Genomic DNA, 23,484 nt, shown 5'->3' with positions numbered 1-23,484 from the left:
AAAAAAAGTTGTGAAAAACTTTACTAATATTAGGGCATTTATACACTTTAAAAAGTTGTCATGACCTTGAATTTGCCTTAAGTTGACTTAGTCTTACCTGGGAAGTGCCAGACACAACTCTGACATTTTCAGTCTTCTTTACTGTCGACTTTGGCCGTCCGACAGGAGCTTTTGATGTCTATAATGAGAAAACAGAAGATAATCAACATTTGCATGTTGTTGTGAAAAACTTTACTAATGTTAGGGCATTTATACACTTTAAAAAGTTGTCATGGCCTTGAATTTGCCTTAAGTTGACTTAGTCTTACCTGGGAAGTGTCAGACACGACTCTGACATTGTCAGTCTTCTTTACTGTCGACTTTGGCCGTCCGACAGGAGCTTTTGATGTCTATAATGAGAAAACAGAAGATAATCAACATTTGCATGTTGTTGTGAAAAACTTTACTAATGTTAGGGCATTTATACACTTTAAAAAGTTGTCATGACCTTGAATTTGCCTTAAGTTGACTTAGTCTTACCTGTGAAGTGTCAGACACAACTCTGACATTGTCAGTCTTCTTTACTGTCGACTTTGGCTTTCTGACAGAATCTTTTGATGCCTACGAGGACAGGCAGAAATTAAGGATGTGATGCAATGTGTAATAATTCACTTTTTTGTTAATATTAGAAATACTTATAATAATACATTGTTTTTGTATGGTCATGTATGTAATCTTTATTAATGGCCATACTACTCACCTTTTCTTTAGGAGAAGGTATAACTTCTGGGGTATGAAAGTACTTGGGTTTTTTTTCTTTTCGGTCACACACGCTCTTCTTGGCCCATTTTTCCTCTAAGTCCTCCAAACTGTGTTGTTTCACATTTAAACGCTTCTGTAACATTCTGTCTGGAAGGTCATGTTGCAGGATGTGTTCTCTGTACCTTCCCTGCAATGACGCATACATTTTTTGTATGAATGTTGCTGGTCGATGGTACAGTTTTTTCTGTAGGATTTTGTCTTTGACAATACAGAACCAGTTTTCAGCATGACAGTTTGTGTCATGTGTTTTCTGTAGGTCATCTCTGATAAACTCTCTGTCTTTGGATCTTTTCAAATCACCAAGCATTATCCCTGACCAGAGTGGAAAAATTGGCATGTAATCTTTCATCAGAATATCCAGGATCCCTGGACAATGATATTTGTTACTGTCAATTTCTGTTTCTTTTGCAGGATCTTGAATAGACATGACAGCCTCAAGTACAGTAGTAAACTCTTTTGTAAATGGTGACCTGGCCAATATTGTGTTTGCCTCTGGAGGGATGTAGTCGTCCACTGCCTGCTTTTCATCCAGAGCGTCTTGTGGAATTTCTGTTCCACGAATGTGGTCATGGAGTTTTTGAAGAAACTGATTTACACACTGTGTGTTTGTTTCGGTGTAAAAGACATGGCACATGCACTCAAAAATGTCTAATGCCGTCTTCAAACTTGTGGTGTTCATTAATTGTGCCACACAGTGAGTAGCGAACTCTTTCAAGCCCTTATCAGTTGTTCTTCTGCCAATTGCTCCATGGACTGCCTTAATTATATGGGCAGAACATAGGTGAAGAATAGTTAGTCTCCTGAAGTCTGCCATGGTGTCGTTTCCTGTAACTAAATTGTAGCTGTCCTTTAGGTAGGTATGTATATCTAGTTTGTTGAAAGACAATAGGACACTCTGGATGAGTGCCCAACTATAGTCGGTTTCAACCCGGTGTATGTTGTGGATAGTGAGTTTCCGTAACTTTGTTACGGTCTGATGCAACCAGAAAGAAATGTTTGGGATCGTGTGGTCATTTGTTATCATTTCTGACACAGGAAGAGGAGGCTTGTCTTTTCCATGTCCTGGTAGGTTGATGCTGTAGTACAGCACTCTCTTTGCCTGACTTGGAACTCGACTCACAACCCCTCCAGTAGCATCCAAATACAGGGTAACAGGATTTCCTTTTCTGAGATGTTGTACAAGGATGTCCAGTCCTGTCTCAGTGTAAAGATGCACTCCAAATGGATCCACTTGCAGATGTTGGACATATCCTGGCCAAAATCTGTATGACAGATCTGTGTCTTTCATAATTTTCTGTGTCAACATCAGCTCCAGGATCACATCATCATGCAGTCTGCAGCTTTTTTTAATTTCACTAGAAATTACTTTGAGTATGTTTTTATTCAAACTTCTAGTGATGTTTCCAGCCATCAACTCAGGAACTGGTGTTTCCCTGAGATTTTTGTAGTACACATTACTTACTCCTTGTACCACTTCTTTGGCAATCTTGCCTCTCTTCTGGTAACTAGCTGGCCGGGACCTTATCTCCGGTTTCAAATGTGTTACCTTACCAATTCTTGTCACCTGAATTGGAATTTGTTTGTCACAGCCCAATGGTTTGTGTTTAATATGGAAAATATAATGCGCATTGCAAGTTTTGAAGGAACATGATGCCTTAACTGTCATAAATGGGCACCGATACTTACGACTGTGAGTGACCTTTAAGTGCTGGTATTTAAAAACAAGTGTGCAGCAGGGATTTGTTTTCCGAAATTTTTCATAAATGACATGTGTCCATGATTTTTGCAATTTTCTGCTACCCGGCAAAGGCCTTATCTTTCTCCATTTACGTGTGGATATGTACATTGTAAAGGACTTGGGTCCTGGCCTTGTGCTTCTATATGGCTTCTTTTGATGTTGCGGTTGGTCTGCAGATGCCGCTTCTACATCGCGCTCTCCATGGCCGTATCCATCGTTGTCTCTATCGTTGTCTCCATCGTTGTCTGTTACAACAACAGGTGACAGATGGGCCGCAGATGTTGCATCGCGCTCTCCATTGCGCTCTCCATCGCTGTCTACATCGTTGTCTGTTACAACAACAGGTGACAGATGGGCCGCAGATTTTGCATCGCGCTCTCCATCGCTGTCTGTTACAACAACAGGTGACAGATGTGCCGCAGATGTTGCATCGCGCTCTCCATCGCGCTCTCCATCGCTGTCTCCATCGCTGTCTGTTACAACAACAGGTGACAGATGTGCCGCAGATGTTGCATCGCGCTTTCCATCGCGCTCTCCATCGCTGTCTGTTACAACAACAGGTGACAGATGTGCCGCAGATGTTGCATCGCGCTCTCCATCGCGCTCTCCATCGCTGTCTCCATCGTTGTGTGTTACAACAACAGGTGACAGATGTGCCGCAGATGTTGCATCGCGCTCTCCGTCGCTGTCTTCATCATCTGCTACAACAACAGGTGACAGATGGGCCGCAGATGTTGCATCGCGCTCTCCATCGCGCTCTCCATCGCTGTCTTCATCGTTGTGTGTTACAACTACAGGTGACAGATGGGCCGCAGATGTTGCATCGCGCTCTCCATCGCGCTCTCCATCGCTGTCTCCATCGTTGTGTGTTACAACTACAGGTGACAGATGGGCCGCAGATGTTGCATCACGCTCTCCATTGCGCTCTCCATCGCTGTCTCCATCGTGCTCTCCATCGCTGTCTCCATCGTTGTGTGTTACAACAACAGGTGACAGATGTGCCGCAGATGTTGCATCGCGCTCTCCATCGCGCTCTCCATCGCTGTCTCCATCGTTGTGTGTTACAACTACAGGTGACAGATGGGCCGCAGATGTTGCATCGCGCTCTCCATCGCTGTCTCCATCGCTGTCTCCATCGCTGTCTCCATCGCTGTCTGTTACAACAACAGGTGACAGATGTGCCGCAGATGTTGCATCGCGCTCTCCATCGCTGTCTCCATCGCTGTCTGTTACAACAACAGGTGACAGATGTGCCGCAGATGTTGCATCGCGCTCTCCATCGCTGTCTCCATCGTTGTGTGTTACAACTACAGGTGACAGATGGGCCGCAGATGTTGCATCGCGCTCTCCATCGCTGTCTCCATCGCTGTCTCCATCGCTGTCTCCATCGCTGTCTGTTACAACAACAGGTGACAGATGTGCCGCAGATGTTGCATCGCGCTCTCCATCGCTGTCTCCATCGCTGTCTGTTACAACAACAGGTGACAGATGTGCCGCAGATGTTGCATCGCGCTCTCCATCGCTGTCTCCATCGCTGTCTCCATCGCTGTCTGTTACAACAACAGGTGACAGATGGGCCGCAGATGTTGCATCACGCTCTCCATTGCGCTCTCCATCGCTGTCTCCATCGCTGTCTGTTACAACAACAGGTGACAGATGGGCCGCAGATGTTGCATCACGCTCTCCATCGCTGTCTCCATCGCTGTCTCCATCGCTGTCTGTTACAACAACAGGTGACAGATGGGCCGCAGATGTTGCATCACGCTCTCCATCGCTGTCTTCATCATCTGCTACAACAACAGGTGACAGATGGGCCGCAGATGTTGCATCGCGCTCTCCATCGTGCTCTCCATCGCTGTCTTCATCATCTGCTACAACAACAGGTGACACATGGGCCGCAGATGTTGCATCGCGCCCTCCATTGCTGTCTTTATCGTCACATTTTTTTGTTTTTATGAAATGTGTTCTGACTCCTCTTCTATTTTCAGTCCACACAACATAAAGCCATTTACGGTATTGTGCATTATTCATTCCGAACACAGCTATAGACAGTTCTGGCCATACCTCTGAACTCCATTTAGTTTTCTTCTTCGTTATGTTGACATCTTGGAACTTTTTTATCAGTTGTGCAAATCCTCCACATTGACTCCATAAATCACATTTCCTAATTTTTTTACCTCTCTTCACTCTACCCATGTCGACATGAAACACATTCTAACGCAATGTCTTGGTAATAAAGCTGCTGTTCACGATTGATTTCAAAGCTTAAATGACAGCCTCAAATTTCAGCACGTGCAGAATGAGTGACAGTGTCATGTCATGATAGCCTCCGATGTAATATAAATATTTTTTTTACGATTTCAATCTGCATAAAACAATTATTTTTTAAATGTGTATGCTACATATTTGTATTTGAATCGTATTTATTTAAAAATATAAATATTTAAACGAAATGCTGTAAGATATGTTTGGCGCAATTCCAAATAAGGCCAGTTGGTGTCACCAACACAATTATTAGTGTGTGTCTGTGTGCGTGTGTGTGATACAGGTATTCCCTAAGTTAGGGAGTCCAAATATCCACACAAGTATAGTAATATAATAAAATTTTGATCTTGTGGATTTTTCTTTTTTCTTTTTGTATGACAGGTAGGTTTATAGGTAGGTTTCGTGTAATAGGACAGAATAAACAGTTAGGAATATATACCTATGGAATATCCCTTGAAAAACATGAAAACCCAACATATGCAATCAAATTTACTTATGCTCACCTTATTTTATAATTTCATTTTCATTTTTATTCATTGGAACCCAGTGGTATTATAAATATCCAGCCCATATACTGAGAAATGTATCAGTATTGATGATTATAGGTGTAGTTAAGTCATCCAGAAATATATTGACTTGCAATGGATTGGTTTGAAAAGCAATAGAAAACTCTCCTGAGACTCTATATTACCCTAAATATTCAGAGTAAGATCAAATAAGAATCACTTTTCATTATGCAATAAATATATTGCATAATGTATATTTCAAAACAAATGATGGTATTGTTTTCTAATATGTTTAGTATTTCTAATTTTCAACATAAACAGTTTGTAATAAGTGACAGATTTATTTAGATAGGCTACATATTTATTTTGAATAAACAAAATCATGAATACTTTTATTGTGGTCCATATGGAAAAATGACCAAGTCAAAGCATATTTAAGTGCTTCCATTATGTAGTAAGTGTCATGTACCGCACACACACAGGAAGATCCAAAAACAGTTATTTATTAGGGTAATCCATACTCAGGCAAGGGTCAAAATCAAAACAAGTAAATCCAAGAACAAGAACGCTCTCGGTTACTAACGTAACCTCGGTTCTCTCTAGATGAGGGAACGAGTGTTGCGTAAGCTAGCTTACGCTACGAGAAAAACCCTTTTCTCGAGAATACTGAAGCCAAAAAATTATCCTTAATTTTGCATTAGTTTAAAACGCATTGCTGCATAAGCAGACCTAGGCAGAGCGGCTCGCACGCCTATTGGTTGCTCAGCAGCAACTGCTGCAACCTATCCAGGACCTGCTCGTGACGAAGCACCAATGAGGGCGCGGGCGCCCGTGCGCGTCACGTCCCGCCAGAATGGGCGTGGCTACAGGCTATAAAAGCAGGCCCGTGAAGTTGTTCTCTGGTTTTTCAATCTGAAGCGAACCAGAAGTAGCACAAGCACGGCAGGGTTACGCAACACTCGTTCCCTTATCTAGAGAGAACCGAGGTTACGTTAGTAACCGAGAGCGTTCTCTTACGAGAGTACTCTCGTGTTGCGTAAGCTAGCTTACGCTACGGGAACCCAATGTAAAACGCCGTGCGTGCTAGAGAAGGTCCACATGCACGTTCCCAAGGGCATGTGCCCGGGGACAAACGTAAGTGGTAATATCTGGGCCGATGAGGGTTGGGCCCAGGGAGAGATAACCATTCCAGAGTGTGGGAATGGGTGCTTAATACAATAGAACAGCCAGGTACATCCGTGGGCTGAGCTAAGAATGATAACACTGCCTGTCAGCCACCTGAACCCGAAGGACAGGTGAAAAACGATCACAGACAGGAAGACCTGGTCTGTCGATCTGGAGCCTGTGTATAACACAAACCACACACAGTCTGTGTCGATCTGCAGCGAGAGCGAACAGAGCTAGTATGTTAGACTGACAACAGTTTAGCCTGTAGGGCAGGCACCTCCAGGTTATAAAACCTGATAAATGTAGACGGAGAGGCCCAGCCCGCCGACATACAAATATCATGGAGCGAGACTCCGCGAGACCACGCCCACGACGAGGCCATGCCTCTGGTGGAGTGCGCTCTGACGCCCAGAGGGCAATGAAGGTTCTTAGACCTGTAAGCCATAGCGATAGCGTCAACTATCCATCTGGACAGGCTCTGTTTCGATGTGGCTAAGCCCTTAGTGCGGCCACCGAACGAAACGAAGAGCTGCTCTGACTGCCTGAAAGCATCAGACCGTTCGACATATATTCTCAGTGAAAGATACCGCAAATCCACGGACTGAAGGGGTTCAAAGGGTTCGCCCTTCATGGCTTCCAGGACCAAGGAGAGGTCCCAGGCTGGAACCAGAGGGGGCTGAGGAGGATTTAACCTCCTAGCTCCTCTTAGGAACCTAACAATGAGGTCGTCTCTACCCAGGGACCGGCCATGCAAAGGTTTTGTAAACGCCGCAATGGCCGCCACATACACTTTGAGCGTGGAGGGGGACCTGCCCTCGTCCAAAAGCTCTTGCAGAAAGGAGAGAACCTCTGCAACGCCTACAGCGCTGTGGGTCTAAGTTTCGGGCCGAGCACCAGCCGGAAAACACTGACCATTTAGAGGCGTAGAGCCTTCTCGTAGAGGGTGCTCTAGCCTGAGTAATTGTGTTCAACACTGCCGCTGGGAGGTCAGCGGGTACCCGTTGATGGCCCATGCATGCAGGGCCCATAAGTCGGGGCGCGGGTGCCAGATCGCGCCCCTGGCCTGGGAGAGGAGAACTTTCCTCACCGGAATCGGCCACGGGGTCGTGCTCGTCAGTTGCATCAGCTCTGAGAACCACACTTGATTCCTCCAGAGCGGCGCCACGAGGAGCACAGAGCATTTGCTCTCCCTGATGCGCTTGATTACCTGTGGTAACATCGCGATCGGGGGAAACGCATAGAGCGGACGGCTGGGCCAGTCGTGGGCCAGCGCATCTCTCTGTTTCGTGAAGAATACTGGGCAGTGCGCGTTCTCCGTCGACGCAAAGAGGTCGACATCCGCTCTGCCGAAGATGTCCCATAGTAACTGGGCTATCTGAGGGTGCAGGGACCATTCCCCGGGGGGAACGTTGTCCCTGGACAGCATGTCTGGGCCCACATTTTGGGAGCCCGGGACATGTGATGCTCTCAGTGAGCGCAGGTTGTGATGGGTCCACAAGAGGAGGCGTTCCGCCAACTTGTGAAGGCTCCGTGACCTGAGACCGCCCTGGCGGTTGATGTATGACACCACTGACTGATGTTGTCCGTGCGGACCAAAACGTTGTGGCCTTTGAGGAGGGGGAGAAAGTATCTCAAGGCATTTTCGACCGCTTTCATCTCCAGACAGTTTATGTGTAGGCGCCTTTCTGAGGCTGCCCACAGACCAAACATCTGTCGAGATTACTTTTCATCTCGAAGCCATGCCCAGATCCACTCCTGACTGATACCAGTCTGCCGCCTTCCAGGGATTCAGTGCTGTGACACAGTTCTGAGTTACCCTGAGGCGAACGCGGCCAGCGGACCATGCTCGCAGCGGGACCCGCGTCTTCAGCCAGTGCTGCAGCGGGCGCATGAAAAGCAAGCCCAGCTGAAGCACTGCCGAGGCCGAAGCCATAAGACCCAGCATCCTCTGAAAACGTTTGAGAGGAAAAATGCTGCCGGTCCTGAAAGCTGCAGCTGAGCGCTGAATCTGCAGCGCGCGCTGTGACGTCAGCCGCGCTGTCATTGACACAGAGTCTAAGTCTGTTCCCAGAAAAGAGATTCTCTGGCTGGGAGACAGTAAACTCTTGGTCCAGTTGATTTGGAGACCCAAATCCCGTAAATGGTCGAGTAATAGAGCCCTGTGCGCTATTAACTCTGACTCTGACTGGGCTAGAATAAGCCAGTCGTCCAGATAGTTCAGTATTCGCATCCCCCGTTGTCTCAGGGGAGCGAGCGCTGCATCCATGCACTTCGTGAATGTACGGGGTGCTAAGGACAGACCGAACGGCAGGACGGTGTACTGATAGCTCAGCCCCTCGAAGGCGAATCGCAAGAAAGGCCTGTGATGGGGCGCTATTTGAATCTGAAAATATGCGTCTTTCAGATCCACAGAGATAAACCAGTCCCTCGGGCGAATTTGCGCGAGAATCTGACTGGTCGTGAGCATTTTGAACGATCTCTGCATAAGGGCTTTGTTCAGCCGTCTGAGATCTAGGATGGGTCTGAGACCGCCATCCTTCTTTGGAACGAGGAAATATCTGCTGTAAAAACCTGCCTCGCTCAGTGTGTGAGGGACGGCTTCTACGGCTCGTTTCTCTAACAGTTTCGCAATCTCGGCGCGAAGTAGGTGTGCTACTTCGCTGTTCACCGTGGTTTCGACCCTGGCTCGAAAGCGAGGGGGTCTGCGAGCGAACTGTAGTGAATAGCCTCGTTCTACCGTGTTCAGTACCCATTCTGACACGCCCGGCAGCTCCCTCCATGCCTTTATGTGAAAAGCTAGAGGGAGAATAACGCGCGGGCTGTTGTCGCTGTGTGTGTGTGGCACATATCTCACAGCGCCTGAGAGAGAGCGCGCGCGCTTCGCACACACATAACACAGCTCGTGTCTGGTAGGGGGTGATTTACACACGGGACACGTTTTGTGTTTATTGACGGGGGCTCTGAATGAGTGCTTATCACAGAGCAGCCCGTGTTTGTGTGTAGGGATGAGCGCTGTACAGCGGGCACCTTTCCCACATTCAAAACACACACGGCGTGAGCCGAGTTTATGGATATGGGCCGTGAATGAGTGTGAGTCACTGAGTCGGCCGTGTTTGTATGTAGGCGCGAACACTGTGGAGTGGGCACATGACCTACATTTATAACACCATCGGCGTGAGCCGGATAAACAGACAGAATGCTCTTTCTGTGATTTATTTGGGCGGCCGTAAAAACGGCCTTTGAGTACAGGCGAGCGTGTTGTGTAACGGGCTCGTTGGCTGTGAAATACACATCTCCAGTCACCTCTGCTGAGGGAACTGTGAGAGCGAGGCGCGCTGATTTTGATGGCGGTCCGGCCGCAGCGGGACTCGACCATCTTCGTCTTCCTAACGCGGTCAGGAAGACTTTGAGGGCTCTGCCTTCAGCACAATCTTGGACTGGGGTCCCCGAGGGGGAGGTGGTCTGTGGCGGCTGGAAGAGCGTGAGCGCTGGGAATCCCTCGGCTGGCGGCGGGGGAGGCTGTGGCGCTGATTTCCGGTTGGGCGGCTGTTTAGAGCGACCCGTAGCGGAACTGGAGCGCTTCGGCAAGAAATGCCGCATAGCCTGGGAGGTTTTCTGAACCTCGGAGTACCGTTCCGAAAACCCCTTGACAGCCGGGCCGAAGAGACCGGATGGCGCCACGGGCGCTTCGAGGAAAGTGGCTCTGTCGGACTCCTTCATGTCGGACAGCGTTAACCACAAGTGTCTCTCGGTGACAGTGAGAGACGCCATATTCCTCCCGATGGCCTGAGCAGCGGACTTAGTGGCTCGTAGCGCTAAGTCGGTCGCGCTCCTGAGGTCATTAAAATTCTCAGGGTTCGGGCCCGCCTCGTCCATTTTACGGAGAAGGTCGGCCTGATACACCTGAAGCACGGCCATCATGTGAATTGCGGACACAGCTTGACCGGCGGCGGTGTAGGCGCGACCGATCAAAGCCGAAGTAGTCCTGCAGGCTTTGGAAGGCAGTGAAGGATGAGACTGCCATCCGGCGGAAGGCGGGCAGAGGTGCGTGGCTACCGGTTCCTCGACCGGAGGAATGCAGAGGTAGCCCTTGTCTTTCGCGCCGTCTACTAGAGAGAGCGTCGAAGAGACAGTAGAACGCAGCCTGGCAGAAAATGGCGCCTTCCAGCTCTTAGTGAGCTCCTCGTGGAGCTCCGGAAGAAAGGGGGCAGGCCTCGTGTGAGGCGTCGAGCGGCGGCCTGGCAGAAAGCAACCGTCCAGCCTGCTGGATGCAGGCTCGTCAGGAAGCGACCAATCGAGGCCGAGGTCCTCCACGGCCTTGGTAAGCAGGCGAAGAAGCTCGGCGTCGAACGTAGACCGCACACCGCTCGATTCCTGAAGAGAAGGGGCGGGGTCCGGAATGGAGCCCGACCAGACTTCGCAGTCAGAAGCCAGGATAGAGCAGCTGTCCCCTTCTGCGTCATCTCCCCCCGACTCGATATCCACAGCGGGCGGCTGGCCGGCCGTGATAGAGGTGGGGGATGCAGAGAGCGATGCACACGGGGAGAGATCCGGCATGCAAGCACTCGCGGCAGATGCCTCCGGTGTTCTCTGTGAACGGCGCTTTTTACGGTGCGGCCCAGAAGAGAGAAGCGGAGGGGCGGGATCCACGCTGAAAGATGCTAGGCGAGCCCGCAGGGTCGCCATAGACATCACTTCACATTCCGGGCAGCCGCCCAGGGAAAGCGCGTGGTCCGCGTGTGTCTGTCCCAGGCAGGAAACGCACAGGATGTGGCGGTCCCCATCGCTGAGATCGGCTCGGCAGGAGCCGCACTTTTTGAAAAGAGGCATTTGCAACAACGCCTCGCTCTTTTAGATGCAAGCGTGTGTAACGTAACACGCGGTAATGAAAAGGATATTTGGCGCCGGATAGCGCAGCAGGAACGGCAGAGGAAGCGGCGAGATGGCCGGCTTGAAGCTCGTCCCGCTGAAGGCTCTTCGACGGCGCAGCTTCTCCGGAGAACAGCGAGGTGAGTGTCCACTTCGCTGAAGAGTTGAAAAATCAGAGAACAACCTCACGGGCCTGCTTTTATAGCCCGTAGCCACGCCCATTCTGGCGGGACGTGACGCGCACGGGCGCCCGCGCCCTCATTGGTGCTTCGTCACGAGCAGGTCCTGGATAGGTTGCAGCAGTTGCTGCTGAGCAACCAATAGGCGCGCGAGCCGCTCTGCCTAGGTCTGCTTATGCAGCAATGCGTTTTAAACTAATGCAAAATTAAGGATAATTTTTTGGCTTCAGTATTCTCGAGAAAAGGGTTTTTCCCGTAGCGTAAGCTAGCTTACGCAATACGAGAGTACTCTCGTAAGAGAACCAAACCAAACCAGAAGTGACTGAAAACAGACTTCCAGAAGTGGTGTGACATATAGCAAGGACTCCATGACAAACACTGAAACAGACAGGGTATATACAGGTGCTGGTCATATAATTAGAATATCATCAAAAAGTAGATTTGTTTCAGTAATTCCGTTAAAAAATTTAAACTTGTATATTATATAGACTCATTACATGCAAAGTGAGATATTTCAAGCCTTTATTTGTTATAATTTTGATGATTATGGCTTACAGCTTGTAAAAACCACAAAATCAAAATCTCTGAAAATTAGAATATTACATGAAATCACACAGTAATTACACAGTAATCCCATGGTCATTGAACCAGGTTTTGGTTCTTTTGGCAGTGTGGGCAGGTGCAAATCCTGCTGGAAAATGAAGGAAGCATGAAGTGCTCTGAAAATGTCCTGGTAGACGGCTGCGTTGACTCTGGATTTAATAAAGCACAGTGGACCAAAGTCCTCTTTTCTGATGAGAGCAAATTTTGCATCTCATTTGGAAACCAAGGTCCCAAGGAAGAATGGAGAGGCACACAATCCAAGTCTGGAGGAAGAATGGAGAGGCACACAATCCAAGATGCTTGAAGTCCAGTGTGAAGTTTCCACAGTCTGTGTTGGTTTGGGGAGCCATGTCATCGGCTGGTGGTCCACTGTGCTGTCCACTCAACGCAGCCGTCTACCAGGACATTTTCAGAGCACTTCATGCTTCCTTCAGCAGACAAGCTTTATGGAGATGCTGACTTCATTTTCCAGCAGGATTTGCACCTGCCCACACTGCCAGAAGAACTAAAACCTGGTTCAATGACCATGGTATTACTGTGTAATTACTGAGCAATTTCATGTAATATTCTAATTTTCTGAGATTTTGATTTTGTGGTTCTCACAAGCTGTAAGCCATAATCATCAAAATTATAACAAATAAAGGCTTGAAATATCTCACTTTGCATGTAATGAGTCTATATAATATACAAGTTTCACTTTTTGAATGGAATAAATGAAATAAATCAACTTTTTGATGATATTCTAATTATATGACCAGCACCTGTATACACACAGACATATATGTATACACACATATATACAGTGGGTACGGAAAGTATTCAGACCCCCTTAAATTTTTCACTCTTTGTTATATTGCAGCCATTTGCTAAAATCATTTAAGTTAATTTTTTTTCCTCATTATTGTACACACAGCACCCCATATTGACAGAAAAACACAGAATTGTTGACATTTTTGCACATTTATTACAAAAGAAAAACTGAAATATCACATGGTCCTAAGTATTCAGACCCTTTGCTGTGACACTCATATATTTAACTCGGGTGCTGTCCATTTCTTCTGATCATCCTTGAGATGGTTCTACACCTTCATTTGAGTCCAGCTGTGTTTGATTATACTGATTGGACTTGATTAGGAAAGCCACACACCTGTCTATATAAGACCTTACAGCTCACAGTGCATGTCAGAGCAAATGAGAATCATGAGGTCAAAGGAACTGCCTGAAGAGCTCAGAGCAAGGCACAGATCTGGCCAAGGTTACAAAAAAATTTCTGCTGCACTTAACGTTCCTAAGAGCACAGTGGCCTCCATAATCCTTAAATGGAAGACGTTTGGGACGACCAGAACCCTTCCTAGAGCTGGCCGTCCGGCCAAACTGAGCTATCGGGGGAGAAGAGCCTTGGTGAGAGAGGTAAAGAAGAACCCAAATTTCACTGTGGCTGAGCTCCAGAGATGCAGTTGGGAAATGGGAGAAAGTTGTAGTAAGTCAACCATCACTGCAGCCATCCACCAGTCGGGGCTTTATGGCAGAGTGGCCCGACAGAAGCCTCTCCTCAGTGCAAGACACATGAAAGCACAACTGAAGGACTCCAAGATGGTGATAAATAAGATTCTCTGGTCTGATGAGACCAAGATAGTACTTTTTGGCCTTAATTCTAAGCGGTATGTGTGGAGAAAACCAGGTACTGCTCATCACCTGTCCAATACAGTTTCAACAGTGAAGCATGGTGGTGGCAGCATCATGCTGTGGGGGTGTTTTTCAGCTGCAGGGACAGGACGACTGGTTGCAATCGAGGGAAAGATGAATGCGGCCAAGTACAGGGATATCCTGGAGTGCTCTGGACCCCAGACTGGGCCGAAGGTTCACCTTCCAACAAGACAATGGCCCTAAGCACACAGCTAAAATAACGAAGGAGTGGCTTCACAACAACTCTGTGACTGTTCTTGAATGGCCCAGCCAGAGCCCTGACTTAAACCCAATTGAGCATCTCTGGAGAGACCTGAAAATGGCTGTCCACCAACGTTTACCATCCAACCTGACAGAACTGGAGAGGATCTGCAAGGAGGAATGGCAGAGGATACCCAAATCCAGGTGTGAAAAACTTGTTGCATCTTTCCCAAAAAGACTCATGGCTGTATTAGATCAAAAGGGTGCTTCTACTAAATACTGAGCAAAGGGTCTGAATACTTAGGACCATGTGATATTTCAGTTTTTCTTTTGTAATTCTTTTGTAATTGTAATTTTGTAATTCTGTCAATATGGGGTGCTGTGTGTACAATAATGAGGAAAAAAAATTAACTTAAATGATTTTAGCAAATGGCTGCAATATAACAAAGAGTGAAAAAGGTAAGGGGGTCTGAATACTTTCCGTACCTACAGTATATATACATATATACATCTTGTCCAGACTTCTATATAAACAATGCACAACCACAAGTTTATAAACATTTTATTTAACATTTAGTTGTTGTAAAAGAAAAAAGAGAGTTTGTCATAATGTCAATTGTTCCCCTTTACTTGAATGAGTTTTACATCTCTCTCTTCCTGATGGATAAAGCTATTACATTTTTTTATTTGGTCATGGATTTTTCAAATAAAAGGAGAGGTTGTGAAAGTTGTCCCCTGTCCTCCTCTGCTGAATGACACTGGTTTGTTGTCTCTGTCTCACATTTGGACAAAGCTATTACAAAAATAATGTTAATTTTGGACATGCAATACCGATTTTTAGCCAGCAGGGGTAAAAATAGAGGTTGTGAAAGTTGTCCCCTGTCCTCCTCTGCTGAATGACACTGGTTTGTTGTCTCTGTCTCACATTTGAACAAAGCTATTACAAAAAGAATGTTAATTTTGAACATGCAATACCGATTTCCGCCAGTAGGGGTGAAAGTAGAGCAGTAGGGGTAAAAATAGAGGTTGTGAAAGTTGTCCCCTGTCCTCCTCTACTTAATGACATTGGTTTGATGTCTCTGTCTAACTCATGGACAAAGCTATTACAAAAAGAATGTTAGTTTTGGACATGCAATACCGATTTCCGCCAGTAGGGGTAAAAATAGAGCAGTAGGGCTAAAAATAGAGGTTGTGAAAGTTGTCCCCTGTCCTCCTCTACTTAATGACACTGGTTTGATGTCTCTGTCTAACTCATGGACAAAGCTATTACGAAAAGAATGTTAATTTTGGACATGCAATAACGATTTCCACCAATAGGGGTAAAAATAGAGGTTGTGAAAGTTGTCCCCTGTCCTCCTCTTCTTAATGAAATTGGTTTGATGTCTCTGTCTAACTCATGGACAAAGCTATTACATAAAGAATGTTAATTTTGGACATGCAATAACGATTTCCACCAATAGGGGTAAAAATAGAGGTTTTGAAAGTTGTCCCCTGTCCTCCTCTACTTAATTACACTGGTTTGATGTCTCTGTCTTGCTGTTGGACAAAGCTATTACAAAAAGAATGTTAATTTTGAACATGCAATACCGATTTCCGCCAGTAGGGGTAAAAATAGAGGTTGTGAAAGTTGTCCCCTGTCCTCCTCTACTTAATGACACTGGTTTGATGTCTCTGTCTCACTGCTGGACAAAGCTATTACAAAAAGAATGTTAATTTTGGACATGCAATACCGATTTCAGCCAGTAGGGGTAAAAATAGAGGTTGTGAAAGTTGTCCCCTGGCCTCCTCTTCTTAATGAAATTGGTTTGATGTCTCTGTCTAACTCATGGACAAAGCTATTAGATAAAGAATGTTAATTTTGGACATGCAATACCCATATCAGCCAGTAGTGGTAAAAATAGAGCAGTAGGGGTAAAAATAGAGGTTGTGAAAGTTGTCCCCTGTCGTCCTCTACTTAATGACACTGGTTTGATGTCTCTGTCTTGCTGTTGGACAAAGCTATTACAAAAAGTGTTAATTTTGAACATGCAATACCGATTTCAGCCAGTAGGGGTGAAACTAAAGCAGTAGGGGTAAAAATAGAGGTTGTGAAAGTTGTCCCCTGTCGTCCTCTACTTAATGATATTGGTTTGATGTCTCTGTCTAACTCATGGACAAAGCTATTACAAAAAGAATGTTAATTTTGAACATGCAATACCGATGTCCGCCAGTAGGGGTAAAAATATAGGTTGTGAAAGTTGTCCCCTGTCCTCCTCTACTTAATGACACTGGTTTGATTTCTCTGTCTCACTGCTGGACAAAGCTATTACAAAAAGAATGTTAATTTTGAAACTGTAATACCGATTTCCGCCAGTAGGGGTAAAAATAGAGCAGTAGAGGTAAAAATAGAGGTTGTGAAAGTTGTCCCCTGTCGTCCTCTACTTAATGACACTGGTTTGATGTCTCTGTCTTGCTGTTGGACAAAGCTATTACAAAAAGTGTTAATTTTGAACATGCAATACCGATTTCCGCCAGTATGGGTAAAAATAGAGCAGTAGGGGTAAAAATAGAGGTTGTGAAAGTTGTCCCCTGTCCTCCTCTACTTAATGACACTGGTTTGATGTCTCTGTCTAACTCATGGACAAAGCTATTACAAAAAGAATGTTAATTTTGAACATGCAATACCGATTTCCGCCAGTAGGGGTGAAAGTAGAGCAGTAGGGGTAAAAATAGAGGTTGTGAAAGTTGTCCCCTGTCCTCCTCTACTTAATGACACTGGTTTGATGTCTCTGTCTCACTGCTGGACAAAGCTATTACAAAAAGAATGTTAATTTTGAACATGCAATACCGATTTCCGCCAGTAGGGGTGAAAGGAGAGCAGTAGGGGTAAAAATAGAGGTTGTGAAAGTTGTCCCCTGTCCTCCTCTACTTAATTACACTGGTTTGATGTCTCTGTCTCACTGCTGGACAAAGCTATTACAAAAAGAATGTTAATTTTGGACATGCAATACCGATTTCCGCCAATAGGGGTAAAGGAGAGGTTGTGAAAGTTGTCCCCTGTCCTCCTCTACTTAATGACACTGGTTTGATGTCTCTGTCTCACTGCTGGACAAAGCTATTTCAAAAAGAATGTTAATTTTGAACATGCAATACCGATTTCCGCCAGTAGGGGTAAAGGAGAGGTTGTTAAAGATGCCCACTGAGGCCCCCTACCGAACTGCACTGGTCTCATGTCAATAGGCCCTTTAAAATCAAAAAGCTATTACAAAAACACACACTCTGCGTTTTCTTTAAAAACGAAGAAAAAGTGCACTTTCCCCACGGTCCCTTACTCGCATCTCCGTCAAGAGCGAGCTTTCCCGGAGAAACTCACATTGCGTCGGCTTTTGAGGGGCAGTGCTTATTATATAGAGCGAAAATACGGAAAATTAAGCTTGTGAAATATTTTAAGCCTTGCCTTTTTATCGGTAATAGGGTTTAAATAATTTTTGGCCAAGTCGTTTGTGAGGTATTGCCATTTTTCAGCGAATGTCAAGTCAAGTCAAGTCAAGTTTATTTGTATAGCGCTTTTCACAATACAGATTGCATCAAAGCAGCTTCACAGTATTAAATTAAAATAATACAACAAAGTTTGTTTCAAGAGGAATTTATTGATTGATAAAATTAAATTAGATATCCCCAAAATATCCCCAACTGAGCAAGCCAAAGGCAACAGTGGCAAGGAACCGAAAAACTCCATCAAGTGACCTAATGGTGTCCTAAAACTCCATCAGGTGCCTTAATGGAGAAAAAAAAACCTTGGGAGAACCCAGGCTCAGTCGGGGGCCAGTTCTCCTCTGGCATTGGATAGAGGCCGGATTGTAGTTTGAACTGTAGGATTATATGAATGCCTGGCTGAAGAGATGCGACTTTAATCTAGTTTTAAACTGGGAGAGCGAGTCTGAGCAACGAACAGTATCAGGAAGACTATTCCAGAGTTTTGGAGCCAAATGTGAAAATGCTCTCCCTCCTTTGGTGGTTCTGGATATCCTAGGTATGACCAAAAGCCTTGAATTTAGTGATCTCAAAGAGCGCGATGGATTATAGGGCGATAGAAGATCCGTTAAATAGACTGGAGCTAAGCCGTTTAGGGCTTTATAAGTCAGTAGCAATACCTTGTAATTAATACGGAACTTTATAGGTAACCAATGCAGTGATGATAAAATCGGTGTTATATGATCATATTTTCTTGATCTCGTAAGAACTCTAGAATGTCTGGGGAATATCTAAAACAAAACTAACTTTACCCCGCTCTATGGAAGACGTGTCATTCAACCTATTTTAAGTCGATGTACCATCACAAGGGTCTTGGAAATATATTATGAAGGTTGAAAAACTACTTAGTGTTACTTTAAAATGCACTATTCAAACTTAAATGGTTGTAATTCAAGAATTATTTTGGGTATAGACCTAAGTTTGGTCTTGTTTTAAAGAAGACACTCAGCAAATTATTGCTGAAGTGAAAGCACTTAAAAAAATGAAAGTATGAAAAAGTTATGGAAGTTTACATTTACAGTAAATCAAATAAATCAAATATTATATCAAATATATTCTTTTATATAAAATATATATATTACAAAATATTTTTTGCTCTAAAATTAATATAAAATCAAAACCATATATCTAACCAAGTTGTGTTCCAAATTTGAAGATGATATCACAAAACTTGAAGTTCCCATGAGATTTTGTTTAGGCGTAATACCAAAAATAGCCACCGGGTGACATACATTCCATTGAATTTAATTGTATGCATTCTGCCGTAACAAATTAATACATTTCTGTCCAAATATCACTTTTGTCACAAAATATCGAACCTTGAGACTCAGACCTTTCTGACAATATTTTGTCAAGATTAGAAAAGGTTTTGATCATAAATTATGAAACATGATTACACCCAAAAGGGGTGGAGCCAGATAAAAGAAATTAGAGTACCGTTTCTATGGTAACGCAACGTCCAATTTAAAAACGGTTTTCACAGGATGAATTCTGAGTTTGTAAGCTTTCAAATAATACCTAATTTATGATAACTACTAAAATATGTGATGTAATAAAAAAGGCGATAAAAAAGATAATCTTATATTTTAGAGGATAATATATATATATTATACTTTTTAGAGGATATTATTTTATCATTTTTTATTGACAAATACTAGATTATATGTTTTATTATGAACTTTTAGCATGAAAACCAAAGTTTCAATTATTAAAAGTGTGTGCATCGACTTTTTGTGACAAACGGCAGAACTCCTGTTATGATGTAGATTTTTTGAGGTGCACTCTTGTCATAAATTCATCTATTACTGTTCCTACATAATTTGTAACAAAAAACAGTGCTAAAATATCTATTTAGGAGTCTTAGACCTTTCCAACGATATATAGTTTGTCATGATTAGATTAGGATTTAATTGTAATATAGTGAATTAAAAACTCAAAATACACAGATGGTCAAAATTAGGGTTAATCCCTTTTTTATACCCTAAACAGGCAACGTGACTCAGGAGTCACATATATTTCAAAACGTGCTAAATAACAACATGAACAACATATTAATTAATTTTCTTCTTCAGCACCTTAAGACAATGTTCACAATTAATGTTAGCAGTATTATTATTATTTTTCCAGAAGATAAGTAAGTTTAATATATATTTACTTTTCTCAAAATCTGAATGTCCTGCACCACTGGTAGCCATGTTGGATTTAGGTCAGGCTGGCTAATTTATCACACAAAAATTTAAGCAAATCATGTGACCAGCATACTCAAGACAGACCAGGCTGTGATAAATGATAAAAGGATTTGATGAAAAAATCATTCTTATGCCCCCAAAAAGACAATAAAAACTATGTGACTCGTGAGTCACGTTGCCTGTTTTAGGGTTAAAACACACCAATAAGAGCAACACTCTGGAACTGGCGCCATCAACAGTCTCAGGCTCTGAGGAGAAGAAATCTCAATGTCTCTCTCTCTGGCTCTGCTTAAATACTGGCTCCTCTTGCCATTGATGAGGAGTAGCTGCCTGGTATAGGCCCCATCATCTAGATTAGGACAGGGAGGAGCACAGGAAAATGGACAGAACAACAACATACAATAAAAACTACAACTTCCAGCAGGTTGTTGGGTCCATTGGCAGCACACACAGTACATCAATGAATGACACATACACCATAATTGTTAAACACAAATCCATACGTCCTGGGACGTAACACTTGTCAGCTTTCTATTCTCTGTCTCTGGTTCTTCACATCAACTCGATTGTTGTTTGGTAATGCAGCAACATCCCTTATTTTTAGGCCCAATTCTATGGAAGTAAAATAATGCCAATGTTTTTTAAACAAAACAGCCTGTTGAATTGCACTACAAAAAAAAAGAAAAAAAAAAAGAAAAAAAAGGCATTGCATTAACCATGCTTGCATTTTAATGCATTGTATTTTCAGGGCTTGCATTTTTATGGGCTGAAATTCAACATGGTTGAATATTTAAGCTGTGAATATTTCAATTCAAAACATTTCAAACACATTTTCATTATTAAAATTCAATAATCCATATTCACCTTTCATATTTCACTTCCAAAATAGTCAAACTGTTTAAAAATACAACCTATAATATTCAACAGGCAATTTTTGGTCCATTTTATTACGCTTTGCAAATTCGCTTCCACAAATTCAGTGGTTCAAATTCGACAGTTAATTCAACATTGACATCCAGGAACTGCAGGAAAAGCAGTAGATTGCGAGCATACTCTCCATCTGCTGTTAGTCGACCTAACCAGCAGGGGGTGCAAGCGCGTGTTGTTGACGAAGACAGAGCAACAGTTAGAGCAAGCCATTCATTCATAAAATGAAAATGATTATCTGCGTCAGTATATATGAGGAAAAGATGATAAAGACACAAAAGCTGTGTTTATGTTTCATTCAATAACTTCATTGTTACTTTCCCTGTGTAGCCTACATGTTATCAGCTTTCTCTACCATGAACGGGATTAAATCGGTTTCCCCTTAATACCTCATCATACTCAAGGATTCCCCTTCCGTCGGGACAAAACGCTATATATAAGTATGCCTATGTGTACTGCATTAGATTAAACTGGGAAGAGTCATAGCACTTGTATATTGTTGTCCTCCGTTAGTTTAACTGTAAGTTGCTTTGGATAAAAGCGTCTGCTAAATGACTAAATGTAGCCTAAATTTTAATTGGCTTGACATTGGACATTTGCACATTTAGGGACCATCTCTAAAGTTGCATACAACATTGGCATACACGTTTCTAATCTAACTTCAATAGCAAACTTCAATTTATTTGAATAAATATCAAAAATCTAAAGGGTGCGCATTATGCCTGACACCTACATGAACACTTGTCAATGTACCAATGTCGTATGTAACTTTAGAGACGGTCCCTAAATGTGCGACTGTCCAACGTCAAGCCAACTTTATGCCAGTATATCACTGGGAAACGCTCAGCATTAAACTTTGCGCGTTAAGTTCATATTCTGAGTCCATCGGCTTGCCTGCGAGTTTGTTTTTTAAAGGGATACTCCACTTTTTTTGGAAATAGGCTCATTTTACAAATCCCCCAGAGTTAAACAGTTGAGTTTTACCGTTTTCGAATCCATTCAGCCGATCTCCGGGTCTGGGGGTCCCACTTTTAGCATAGCTTAGCATAATGAATTGAACCGGACAAGACCATTAGCATCTCTCTCAAAAAAATTAACAAAGAGTTTTGATATTTTTCCTATTTAAAACTTGACTCTTCTGTAGTTACATCGTGTACTAAGACCGACGGAAAATGTAAAGTTGCGATTTTATAGGCTGATATCAGAGCATGTGAGCGGAGTGGAGCGGGAGCGAGCGGGGAGCGTGAGCGGGCGGATCTTGGACAGAGCGCAGAGCGGCAATTTCAAAAGGACGGAGCGTTGCCCTATTTCCCGCTCCAATTCCGCTCCGCTCACGCCACGCATCAGTCAAAAAATGCGCCATGAAGAATAAAAAACATTTATAGGCATAGCCTAAGTCGCACTGGACTATAAGTCGCATATTTAGAAATGTATATAAAAAAACAAAAAAAAACAATGTTACAGATGGGACAGTTCTCCGTTACGGACGTGAGCGCTCTGACAGCGGCACTAAAAGACTGCTTTAAAACTTTCACTGAGACCTCAAACAGAAAGCACAAAGCCTGTCTTTAAATTTAATTTCGTTTTGTATTAATTGTATCTTAATTTTGATCAGTGTTTCATCAACCATTATTGTCTGGATTTAATAAATAAGTAAATATATTAGAAAATAGATAATCACGACACGAAGGCGCCGGCGGGTGAACCTGGAGTTTGTCTCATAAATGAACCGAAACTCAGCGTATAGCCTACTTGCCTGACAGACCTGAGACATATATATAAAGCTTGAAATGTCTACTTTTAAACAGAACAATTCAAAACGAAAGAAAACAGACTGCTCTCTTATGTAATCCGTATGTGCATTTCTCTCTGGGGCGTTCAATACTGCGAAGATCGCGAGTCATCTTTCCAGCCGACACAGACATAAAAAAAATGGTTTATTAGTAAACAATTAAAATGTCTCCTGCTATATTTTACATATACATAATCATTCATTTTGCCGGTTCGTTGTGACAGCTTTTAGGTGCGTTATTGGCAGTGCCACCCAGGCCTACATGTTACATGAACGCATCAGCACCGAAAACATGGAGATTTTTTTCTTTTGAGGGCATTTTGTTTGTGTTCAGACTTTCTCAGTTGTCTTTAGGCGAGATGTTAGAGGACGCTGCTAATAAAGTTGCAAGTATATGGCCTACACATATTGGATTCACGTTTATTATTATAGGCTATTTAAAAAAAATACCCCATTTTTAATGCCGTTCGTATCATTTTATTTTGTTGTATTTATCCGCCACACCTTGGCCGGTCCGTGAAAATATTGTCTGATATTAAACCGGTCCGTGACGCAAAAAAGGTTGGGGACCGCTACAAGTGATATACATGTAGATTTTTTTCCTTTTTTTGAGCGAGCGGGGGGCGATTTGAGTGGAGCGCGAAGCAAACTGCGTTGAGCGCTGAGCGAAAATGAGCGGAGCGGCCTGATGTAGCTTTGAGCGGGGGAGCGGAGGGGTGAACAGTTCCGTGAGCGATGAGCGGAGATTCTCACCGCTCCACTCCGCTCATATGCTCTGGCTGATATGGCTAGGAACTATACTCTCATTCCTGCGTAATAATCAAGAAACTTTGCTGCAGTACCATGGGTGAAGCAGGCGTAATGATATGACGCAGCGCCTGAAAATAGTCCCCAGCTCGGTAGCCTATTATCAGGCGGCATGCGCTGCATTCAACAGGCTTTTTCAAAAATTCAACAGGCTTTTTTGTTTCAAAAACATTTGGCATTATTTTACTTCCATACAATTCTCCTTAGTCCCTTATAATTATTTATCTTGCCAAGGCAAAAG

At 43.8% G+C, this 23,484-nt stretch overlaps 1 protein-coding gene and 2 long non-coding RNA genes across 3 annotated transcripts in view; 2 read left to right on the top strand and 1 right to left on the bottom strand.

The window, feature by feature from the left end:
- Positions 1-23,484, top strand: part of LOC309508671 — a 342,418-nt gene that overhangs the window by 193,836 nt on the left and 125,098 nt on the right. The window lies entirely within an intron of this gene.
- The window catches only part of LOC309508176 (extracellular calcium-sensing receptor-like), a gene marked incomplete at both ends in the record, with an annotated part of 114,830 nt that overhangs the window by 30,144 nt on the left and 61,202 nt on the right, over positions 1-23,484 (top strand). The window lies entirely within an intron of this gene.
- LOC309508598 overlaps positions 22,907-23,484 on the bottom strand; it is a 54,346-nt gene continuing 53,768 nt past the window's right edge. Inside the window, exon 3 of the long non-coding RNA XR_014209590.1 lies at positions 22,907-23,215. This is a non-coding gene — a long non-coding RNA (uncharacterized lncRNA). The remainder of the gene's footprint in view (positions 23,216-23,484) is intronic.

This window comes from Leuciscus leuciscus (assembly GCF_965113295.1).
Source record: "Leuciscus leuciscus genome assembly, chromosome: 10".
Taxonomy (NCBI): Eukaryota; Metazoa; Chordata; class Actinopteri; order Cypriniformes; family Leuciscidae; genus Leuciscus; species Leuciscus leuciscus.
This window is presented reverse-complemented; position numbering and strand designations above follow the sequence as displayed.